This window comes from Battus philenor, unplaced genomic scaffold, assembly GCF_028537555.1.
Source record: "Battus philenor isolate CCGP_79_NKW_IND1 unplaced genomic scaffold, ilBatPhil1.0.hap1 SCAF_24, whole genome shotgun sequence".
Classification (NCBI taxonomy): domain Eukaryota; kingdom Metazoa; phylum Arthropoda; class Insecta; order Lepidoptera; family Papilionidae; genus Battus; species Battus philenor.
The window spans coordinates 7523432-7536109 of NW_027181687.1; positions in this window are offsets into that span (position 1 = coordinate 7523432).

Here is a 12678-nt window from a genome sequence, read left to right on the forward strand (position 1 = left end):
CAATTTTTATTTATTATATGGTAACTAGTGTCAACTAGATTTGTAATTACTAACTACTTTCAACACTTACCACAGATAAAATACATAATTTATCGATTAAGTAGTTGTACCTGTGCAGGTACAGAGGGCGGTAATGGGTTAATGTAGAATCATGAATGAAGTGGGCAGACGGAAAAAAAAGACGAAACAAGTTAATATCATTAATTCAAATAAATTCTAATTTATTATCAATATATAAACACCATTGGATTATTACGCGAAGGGAAGACTATCATATGATTAGAAAGGTCCTGGTGATCGCTAAACGAAGAAAAAAGATATAATGATAAAGGGACTTCCGCATCCAAAGATACTAACACGTTCCGAGACTAGATTAGGATATACAGGTTTAGATTAACAAACAATAGCGAGATTGGTCTAAGATTTTGTTCTAATAATAATTAAATATTTCACGAAAGAACATCTGCTTAAAAAAATATTGAAGAGGGTTGTAATAATTTAATAAAAGTACCGTGAACGGCTGTATTGCAAAGTGGGGTAATAGTAAACTAGATGATAAGTAATAAAAAATAATACAGAATCAGAAATTAATATGTGCTTTTACGTTGGGATACAAAATTATTACTATATCTTGATAGTAAAGCCGAACGCAACACTTACGCAGCAACTACAGTCTGAGAAGTCATCAGCGGAAACATTCAAAATGAATGACGTTATCGGTATCGCGACTGGCACTACCGATAGGAATCCCTTTGACTTAGTAAATATTGTTAACACTGTTTCACTACGCGGTACATTACTTTTACAGAAATATCCTAAATATATTCATGAAAATAAACTTTCGTTATTAAACTAGGAAAACTAATTATGCATGTCATACAAATTACATGACCAATTTTGACATGGATTGTTAAAATCTCGTTTTAAGCAAATATAATTAAAAAAAAATCAACGAGTTTATGTACATATATATTAAAGAATAAACGCATTTAGTGACGCAAACCGAACAACTTGATCAGTCCGATTCCATGTATTACAATAATTTGTCGAGGCTTCTTCGTTAATAAAAAAATACTTTCATTTTTGTATTATACTTCACCAAGATATTAACGGCATAGTAGAAGAGGTTAAATGAGCTATCTAATTCTAATCGTTCCATCGACATTATTTGTATAACCGAGCACAATATGACCTCTTTAATGAAACAAAACAACTAAAACTTTCGAACTACCCACTGGCAATATATTTTTGTAGGTGCAATAAAAATGGTGGCTCCTGTATTTATGTCAAACACACAAAACAAATGAAATAAAAATTCTTAGGATTTTAAATTGAATAGAATATGGAACTGAAATTATATAATAAAATCGTAATATGTATTTATAAAGTACCGAAAGTGGACAAACAAAATTTTGTTTCAATAATTCGTATAAATTATAACATAGGCAATTTAATATATCTGATAATTTTAAATTATTATTACTTAGCTTCAATTTATAACCTTTTATCAACGAGCGCACTTATTTGGTCAACGCAACATATAATGACAATATAATTCACAATACGTGTGCATCCAGCGGCCAGGCATGTGAACAAGCGCTTTGACACAATACGGCGCAGTTGTTGTGGTGCCCGGTTCGCAAAACCTTCTACCTTAAGACTATTGATACGTATTTAAATGCGTTGAAAGTATACGTAAGTAACTTGGAATAACTTAAAAACTACCCTCATTCTTTGTTTTATAGTAAGGTATACAGTGTCATTGACCCTAATATGGCGTGGCGTATATCTGTTACAATGAGCTGTTTGATTGTCTGTGAAATCTATGTTTTACAATTAAAACAATTAAAGTTACGTATAAAAAAAAACAAAACGGATTACCAATGGTATCAAATCAAGTAGTAGAAAAAATAGTCAATTACTATCAACGTATATGGTTTTACCAAACAGTATCAACGAGGAGTTTTTAATATCAATGCTAAAATAAAAAAAAATTGTTTGACAAAAAAATCTCAAAACTATTATTATATACAGAATTTAGAATATATAAACAATGCAATTCAACATATTTATAGCCCACAAAAAAGGTCGATCAGAGTAAGACATATTTAAGAAATTTGAGATTACTCACGTTCCCCAAGTTGTACTTCTACGGGACTGCCGTGTTCATGACGGTTAAACTACATTTGCACCAATGTCTTCTGGCCAGCGGGACGGTATAAAACTTAGTTATACAAGATCTAAAACCACGTTTATCTAAAAAAAATGTACTGCCAATATCTGTGCGGGTATATATTAAACTACCGCGCGCTCCGAGAGACTGATTTGGCTGCTCACTCAAGTAATATATATGCTTACTTTTGGTCAGTAAAGCATATTACAACGTTGAAAAATTTTAAATGATAAATTATCGTTTTAGTTTGTTTATTATAATTATTAACACATTTAATTAACTCAATTTTGAGATTTTACAATTTATTATAATGACTTTTATGAAAATAAATTTAAATTTCAAAAAGCTACTGACTCTTTTTTAACCTTTTTCCGTTTATATCGACATAAAATTTATACGTCACTAAGCATAACACATTTGGACTATTTATTATCTTTTGCTATTTACATATTTGACATCTGTTTCACGAATAAATAATTAGATTAGATTTGATTGAATATTGTATAACAATTGAAAATCGGCAATAATATTATTATTTGTATTCGTTGTTGTAAACCGGATGTCATATTTATTGTTTTTTATTATTTTTCTGTTGCCTAAACGAAATGTTTCCCGATATTTTTTTTAAAGGAGTTCATGCTCCGAATTCCTGGCCACAATACTTATATGGTAAATCATTCTCGCGTCTTTGAATTCAAATTCGAACGCTGATTTGGATTCTGTTGCTTTTAGTGATGTCCGTTGTATTAAGGTCTTTGTCTATGTGTGGATTCACCATCTCGCTCTCTATTAACTGTCATTTTCTTTGCCGTAAAACAATAAATAACTACTCGGGCGGTAACTCACCGCCGCACGCTAATTGCGTATATATTGATGATGAAGAATATGAATATTACTTTGACTTTTTTTTCCATTACATATACACCTATGTATTTTGCATTAAAACGTTGCATATAGTCGTGATACAAATTTTTAATAATAGCATCATAAAAAAACCTAGAGATATTATTCTTAATAAATTGTGGTAAGTGAGAAAGTTCCCTCGTGACCCGTTACCGAAGCACTCACAGCGGTGTCGATAACGCAGTAACTGCTTTTAAAACTACCGTCACCCCACTATCACAATACACTCTGAATACTTAAGTTTTAATCGGGTAGAATTGCTCTTGAATATTCGCGGTTACGTTTTCTACGTGCACTGAACGTGCTTTTTGAATATTTCATGTTATCTTTAATTGAATATTAAAAATTTGATATTAAAAAACACTATTTGCGTGAATAATTTTCAATTAAAGTCAGATCGACAAACTTGCAGTTTAAGAGCGTTAGATAATAAAAATTATTAAATGCAAGTTTTTTAAAGCTTGAATTTACATTTTATTAAAAATTCTTAAGGATAATATTTTACTTAAAAGAATCTGTTTCGACATCGACGTCAAACATCTACCCCTGGGCATTTTTAAGCTCCCAGCAATATATAGCCTATTTACTGCTGCTTCAACTTCTTAATCCTCTGGGCTTTAAAGTTCTCTTTCATTCATCTACGGATCTTCTCTTTCTTAATTCGATCCTTTAAAGAAATTCAGAGAATAGCTCTCTCTGTGGCTCGATGTATGTCTGTGAGCTTGCTAACGAGGGTAGAAATGAAAGCCCATATTTTTTTCAAAAGACACGTGAAATAATATATATATATATATATATATATATATTTAAATAATCCAAAGGGTACTATGTAAAATTCTATTTATTTTCTTGCTTGAAAAATGTCATCGCGTTACCTTAGAATACTTTTATAAATGTCAACTACTCTTCTAGACTAATTTGGGCGTTAAAAACATTGTAAATGCCACTCGCAGGAGCGGGTCGTAGAATCTTCGATTTATCGAACCCCCGTTTAAATCTAAAATTACCTTTAGGACTATCGATAGGTAGGAAGAATAAAGTGATTGACTGTTAAATCTATTCATTTAAATATCCATTCCTAAATGAATGCTCAAAAATCTCGCAACATAGCTTATCTATTCTGCCGATATAATATCCATTCCAATTGTCTAGATCCACATATAAAGGCGCTCCCTTTGTTGAAATAGAAACTTGAAATATATTATTAGTACCTTGGTCGTAAATCTATTGTTGTTTTCTATTCATCTACACAAAAAGGTTACCTAAAGGTTCTAGACTCATCCGTAAAGTTTATGTTCAGGTACGCCTATAACCTGCCGAGGTAAATGTTTTTGCTTAAAGATATATATATGATAGTTTAATTAAATTATATTTTTATTTTTATAAAAATGACCGGAGAAAAGTACATGAGCGCCTTCGCTAGCGTTGGTGGCGGACTGACGGAATGATACGACTTAAATTTCTTCCGTCTCGCTGCGCGCTTACCTATGGCGCGGTACAGCAGTTTCGGTAGCACAGTTTTAGCCTAACTGTTATTGATTATAGCTATATACGTCATATATCTGGTCACAATTTTTTTTGGCAATGTGTTGGGAAATTCGTCGAATTTAAATCGTTTTTCGTAACCGGATCCTATTGTTTGCATAGTATAATAGAAATTGTAATTCGGTAACTATAGAGCATATAAGATTTGCAAGTTTTGTACTTTGACTAAAAATCAATGATTGATAATACATTGACGTTTGAGTTTTTGGATATGACATACTCTATAAGAGGTGATATTTAACTGTATTTTATTCACTAAAATCAAAAGGGGTGAAACAAAATTTTTACTATAAATTTTAGTTCGAGATGTATCAAATGAAATGAATAATAAATATAATGAATAATATATATACTGAATAATATGCTATGCTTGTCTTGTTCTTGCTATGCTTGTTTCAATATAAAGAGCATAACCACATTGCCACATGTTACAAAACCAACTATAATATTAGTGATTTTGTATTCATATTAAAAATATGTTTTTAGTAAAAAGTAGCCTATTACTATCTAACATAAAAGCAGTGTTTTATTTATAAGTTTGCAAGACGTTTATAATAAGCATACTACTTCTATCCGGTAGTAGTTCCGTTCAAAAATGAATGCATCCGCGATGCATGAATAAACAAAATTAAACGGATGATACCACAAAGCGGTCCGGACGTATTGCTTCCGTCGTGTCTTGGAATAAGTGGGTCCCAACTGGTAGATGTTTTAGAGGTGCAATTAAATTGAACATGTATTTATCTTATGTTCGTTTTTTCGCAGTAATACCAAGTTCAATACTATTTAAGTAAGAATGGTAATATTAACAATAATTTCTATTCTGAATTTCTTTCAAGGAAATCATGGTCATTGTTTCAGCTGTAGAAGAAATAGGGCTTCGTCATAAGGTTTCTAATAGGTTCGATAAGAAGCGGTAGGGATCTAGCGTCTTCCGAGGACTATAACAAGGTCCTTTGTTTACCTTGTGGGCGGATGTCCTATGCTGTGCTTGCTGGTCCATGGTCTCCACTCCAGACCCTTAAGGTCTCAGTGGTTTTCTGTTCACTGGGCAATGTCGATTGTTTTAGTTTGTCTACAGGTTTCCTCATCCTGATTGGATCGTGTCTTAGTCAATTAAGTTTAATCTAAATGGTCTTAATTAAAAATATATTATATCTATTTAATTCCTCTTTTCCTTTGTCAAACTATAACTTTACAACTACTCTGTAGATCTATTTCTAATTTTTTAATAATATTATTTAGATATAATGCTTAAAGAAGAAAAATGAAATTGTGCAGATATATGAACACAACAGATCAATAATATCTGGCAGAATAAAGTCTATCGGAACAGTTAGTGATTAATAGAAAAAAATTTAACTACGAGTATCTAAATATGGAAAGGATAAATTTATTCTTAATCGTTCACCGACTGTCGTCAGCTAATGCAAACGAATAAAAAGCCAGTAAGTACATAGTTCAAAAATGTCAGTATTAATAAGCTGCCAACTAGTCGTTGTGTTGTTACTAGAAAATTTCATCGAGTAATGAATTCGTTTTATGAAATTAATTACTACTGTTTCAATTTCGATTAAAGTGAAAATGGAACTTCGAGAACTAACCAAAAGTGAAAACAATAATTTTAAACATAACAATCCTCGTTATTAATTAATTATTAATTAACATTAATAATTTAAAAAAAATAATTACCGCTTATAATGAGACCACACCCCTTTATTTGATACAACGAGTAAAATAAAAAGAACATTATACATGTTGCTTTGTACAAATGTCCATTCGATGCTAACTTTCCCAGTTTTGCAAATTGAAATGGCTTCACCGGGAAATTTTCAAACATTTATTAAATAAAACTGTTGAGGTACATTGTAAAATACCAATCGTATGTTGTTAACATGTTTTGTTTAATTCGCATATATTCAACTTATACCTATGATTTTAATAAGTAAATTAACATTATCAAGAATAATTCGTAGACGTAAAAAAGACATATCAGAGTTGTATTTTAGTTGAAGTGACATTGGGTAGCATCGTGAACACAACAGATGGAGGCGGGGACTTTTAGGTCTTGGACCGGCTTACGCAACGCAGGACGTCTACCCAAAAGATGGACAAATGAACATGGCCAGCAGAGGACTGAAGTAACGATGAAGATAAATAATATCGTGTAGAGGTTTTGATTTAAAAAATAAGTGAACAGTGTTAATCTTATGAGATCTTATTTTTTTGTAATAGGATCTAGTGATACATTTACGAGTGCTTTTTAATATTTTTAATTTTACCGTACATCTAATTCGACAAATAATAATAAAAATGATGGTAATAACAGAAAAGAAACCCTTCGTTTTTTTTTGTTTATTTCATTATTAAGACTATCCTGCGATGCATGTAAAAAATCAAAAAAATGATATGAGATACTTGTACGTATCAAATCTAAATTATTCGGAAGTTATACCCACGCTTCTTCAAGAGTCTAAAGGAGTTAGAAAACAGTGAAAACTTATTGTTTGTTGTTACACAGTGTAGCAACGGCAACCTCCTTTGACGAATTATCTTATTTTAAATCAGAGTCATTAGTGCGCACGTTGTAAAATTTTGGTACCAAATGATGTTAAAAATATTTATTATATTAAATTAGGGCGGGGGACACGCCAAAAGCAATTTTTAAATTTCCCCATCCACTTAGTATTAATTAGTTCTATGTTTGTGTACACGTTTGTGTCGAAACACCCTCTGTTTGTGAATTTCAAAGATGGGGCGACCTACTTAGTATACGTATAAGCAATTCGTATGAGAAATTTTGAATTATACACTTAGTCAAGAAATAAATATTTTTACAAGAAATATTCTTTCTTATATTCCGATATAAAAAAAAAAAATATTTGTATCTATCGTTGTATACACAAACCTTATTCATATTAAATCTGGCTGCTTTCATGTAAGATAGCCTAATGCTTTCATTGGATTATATACAGCGGCTAATTCCATTTACAAGTAAAGTTGTTGTATTATTATTGTTGATCGAGTGAAGATGGTTCGTGAATTTCAAAACTGACAGCTCATGGATCCAATCAATAATAATTATCGTATTATCTGACCTGAAAACTTTTTATAGTCTCTGTGTTATGTATTAATAAAAAAATTAACGGTAGCTGACTGATACTTACTGGCAAGTGTTCTAAAAGAATCACTGTTGTTTAAAATTTTATCAATATTGATACTTTTTGTGCCCATACTCTTTTGTATTTTTGCATATTCAGAATCAACTGTGCAGCCGTGTCTTCAGAGAACGGTTAGATTTTACGTGTTTCTTTTATTTCTAAAACAAACGATTATATATATTTTAATTATTCAAGAACGTCTAGGTAGTGATTAAAAAAGAAATTTATTGAATAAAGAGAATTTTAAGGTTTTCAAAATTATTTTAGAAACTATATATCTTCCGCATAAGGTAAAAGTATGACAGTCTGTAAACTAAAATCAATTTGATGTTTTATCATTTAATTTGAACTTAAGCCACAAGTGTTGTGCGTGTAGCGTATGATAATGTATAATGCATGTCGTAGCGACGCAATCGCAAGGCTGTCGCAAAGCAATTGTGGATCCAACTATCAAGGCATCCTGAGTTGCTCAACTTAATCGCGCCATTCATCTTATACCTTGTGTACAACGCTCATGATGTTTTGATATTTAAGTTTATTATATTTTTCTCTATCTATATTTAAATCAAAGATGAAGAATCAAGACTAATAAATAAAATACTCCTATGTATTTAAAAAATATATATTTTTATGAAACTATTAAACCACGACAGTTACATCATTATAAATGTAAGATGTTCACTGCTGAACATCGGCCTGGCACATTGTATTTCAATAAGATCGATGGTATGCGGCTTGTATCGAGTCTTCTGAATACCTTAATAAAACCACCAGTCTACCTCGAGTCGGAGTGGCATACACTGCCACTTTCACTAGCTAATCCGGGAAGTTACATGATAGCCTAGAAGTTTTCAAATACGATTAATCGGATCAAATTAAATTAATTATAGAAAGATAATAATTAAAATTTTGACGTATAAAGACGGAAAATACAGTTAAATAAATGATGTAAACCTACTAAAAACCGAATTTGATTCATATTTTATGTGAAAGTCTTGGTGAGTCATAACAAAGTATCAAGATACAGTATACGATCGTGCATTTCACAATACATGTAGAATGCGATTCAGCTCAAATCCGCAAGTAGCGATAGGGCCTGTTGGATGGGGCATTATTGTGTAGATAAGGCGCTTTTATCTTGGACTTCTTTTACGAATGTTGGGAGGATTAGCGTGGACTCAAAGGAGGATACATAATCACTTCTAAATTATTTGGACTTCGGGTAATATTCTGCCTGTAAAAAGTAATTACTTTTTCCCTGTATAAGCCTTTGTGATATTAAAAATTATAAATCTTGGACGTTTTTATTCAAATTTCTTCTGTTGCAATTATAAAGAAAAGTTAAATAGATATTTTGTATTTAAAAATTGCGTTTTTTACGACGATAATTTTATTACCATCATCATCATCACCCAAATATGTCCACTTCTGCACATCAGTACAGGGTCCTACTGGATCGGTAGGAACTCCTCCCCCCGCCCCTTCATCCAACATCTAACGACAACCTTAACAAGGTTATCCTACGCTACGTTTGTTGGTCCCTGGTCTTCACTCCAGAACCTTAATTTTATAACAGGACAAAAATTTAAAAGATGTTTACCAACACCTAACTTTAAAGTATGCTGGCAATCACATTGATACAAAGAGGATAACCTTTTAATAAATGTAAGAAAACTTAGCCGTGGCCTGGAAATCCAATAATAGTACGTAAGAAAATCGATACTCACGACTAAAAGAAAGAACAACCGCCGCGAAACAAAACGTGTAATGTATAATTTTGTACATTGTTGGAAATTTGAAACAAAATATTTTAGCTAATATATTATACAATCTTTGATACGGTGAACGACATCATTTTACTGAGATTGGTTGTATTTTGCGAAATGATGATTAAAAAATATACAGTTATTTCGTTATAACAAATAAATATTTAAAATCATAATGATTATATTTTGTTAATTATTGTGAAGCACTATATTAATCATATTCTTAAAATCTTTTCTCCTGATCTTATTTACTTTAACTTAAATGTGACAGTCTCAACAGTGTGACATGTGTATAGAATCTTGTTCTCTCTTATTAAATGTGTTATATTTAATTAATTACATATTTTATTATATCTACAATATGACTATTGCAAAAGTATAAAATGTTTCATCACCTTACATAATCTTATTTGTAATTAATTTAATGTAAAGTTTTAGCAGGTTGTTTTATTACGGTTTGAATAAAAAAATCATGAAATAGCTTTCATATTCTTAATGGTATTAGTTTATTAATGTTTAGTATAAGACCGTATAATAGCCAAGGCTATGAATGCTTAAAATAGACAAATATATCTAAATTTGTACAATTTTAGAATGTTTTGCTGTTGGCGTGCCAAATACTTGGTCTTGGCATAAATTGTTTTTTATTGTTACAACGAAAAACAACATTTCTTTAGTATGCGTTACATTTATTACTATTATAATGTGTTAGTTTATACATTTATATAGAGTCATTAAAATACATAAAGCATATTCAAAGTGGTTCCCATTCGCTGCAACAGTCCTTTAAATGTGGAGGTCAGATATCAATAGCACCACGTATTCTTTCCTGAGGCAAATTTTTCACTATCAATCGTATGGTTTTGTTTATAGCCTCCAAATTATCATAGCGTTCAGCGCAAACCTTTCTCTTTAAAATTGATTATAATACATAATCTAATGGATTAAAATCACGACTAGATGACGGTTAGCCTGCAGCTTTGGTGATATCCGGAACGTTCGCTTCTGACCAAGATCGAGTAGATCGAGCTTTTTCACGTCCGGGACTTATAAGACATCATTGGCAACAGACATTGGTAAAAAACCTTCTTCTACAGACAAATTTCATCAATAGTATTTAATAAAAATGTAGATTATTATTGCGTGAGTATTTTAAAACTGTACCGCCCATATATTTAACAGCAATGCAATGCACAATAAACGAATGCGCCCCTAAGTGCACTCACGCGACAACTTTCTCGCCGACTATTCTCATTTTCATTAAAAATTTATTCTATTTCATCCTCTCACTGCCATCTAAAGTTTCTGAACGCTTTTTAATATACAACCACAGTGCAAAATTAATTTAGAGAAGGAATTATAGAAAAAAAAATACATTCTTGCTCAATAATTTTATAAAAACGGTCTTTTTAAAAATATAATTAAAAAGTTATTCAATTACTTAATATTTCAGATTGTAGTTTTCTTGTTTACACTAATACCTAAGTTTGTATATTTTTTGTAAGTTGAGAACTATAAAAGATAAAACGTAATATAAACACGACAAGTAATCTCTGAAATTAAATAAACTCCTGAAACATAACATTGTAATTCAGCTATTTTATAAACCTGGCCTTTCAGGCCATTAAGAAAATACGTGAAGACGTAATTTTGTATATAGGATTAATAAGCATTATTCGTTTTAAAATATGAACTTGTGTAATTAACTATTTACGAAGCTATTGTAAATTTGATATTGTTTTATTATTTTATTAAACACATCTTTATTGCTCTCTAATCTAAGTGGTTTTGGTTAAGTGTAAATAAAGCAAAATTCACTCTTAAATCCACGTCGAAACTATCATACCATATAATATTGCGTACAAATTATATTATTTGAAATTTATCCGCCGTCTCAAGTTTTCCTATTTTTAAAAACTGAGTCGTTCACATTTATTTTTATGAAACAAGTTTTTTTAACAATAACTTCGCTTATATTTAACTTAGTTTTGAAGTTAACGTTAAAAAGTTAGTCACTAGCAATTTTGATCGTGTTAGTTATATATATTATATTTTTTTCTAGAGGTAAATAAAATGTTTAAGTTATTACATTTTAATTTTTAAATCTTTTTTAATATGGCTGCAGAGAATTGCACATTTGTAGCAAAGTGGTTAAGTTAAGAAGCAATGACATCATTCGGAGTCTTTCACTGCCTATAGATAAAGACTTAAAAGCAAAAACTCAAGACGAATCGCACGCATTGACGTAAAGTTTCAAGTTAAGTATTTCCTTAATGAGTTTATACGGAATATAATATAATATTTAGTGCACAAGGTTTTCTTGTTATCTATTCAAATAATAATAAATATACATCACTTATTGATATCAAGTTAAGTCAACCATCTTTATATATTTGTGAATAATTTAAAGTGACATTCATTTTAAAAAAAAAATATTGTAATAGCCCATAGGCGAACCCATCATTCCCAAGGTATGCTGTCTTGAATGAAACTATTCACATATATTGTTACTTCTTTATCATTTTTTTATTAACTCTTATTTGTATCGCTAGTGTTTTTTTTTACATTTTTTTGCCGCTTTTACTATACGCATACAGTTGGGAGAGGGATGCTGCTATTTGATAGGGATGTTCTTCTCTTGGCTGCCAGGCACGATAGCGTTTTCTCATTATTTACAATTTTTCTACATATTCATGCATCTAAAATTTATGCATATAAACAATACAATTTGAAGTTTTACTAAATTATACATTAATTGCTACGTTATTTTATTTCAAGTCGTTTTGTTAAATGCCTTGAGGTGTAGGATAATGTGTCAGGCCAACTTGTTAAAAGATTCTGCTGTAGATTTTTTCTTGAGGCGGTCTGGTAAGTTAAACCGAGGTATGTTAAAGTTTTCACATAAGGTCACGTGGTTATGTCTTTTGAATTGGGAGCAGTGTCTGAGCAAGTGGTGAAAAGTTTGTACTGTGGAGCCGTCACGTGGGCAGTATCGTTGTCGATTATTTTAAACTTATGTACCATTAGCCACACAAACGTTTATTGAAATAAAAAAAGTTAATGTAAATATCAAAAACAAAACAGCTTTGCTACAATTTTATCAAAAGATAATACAGTTTAATCTAATTCG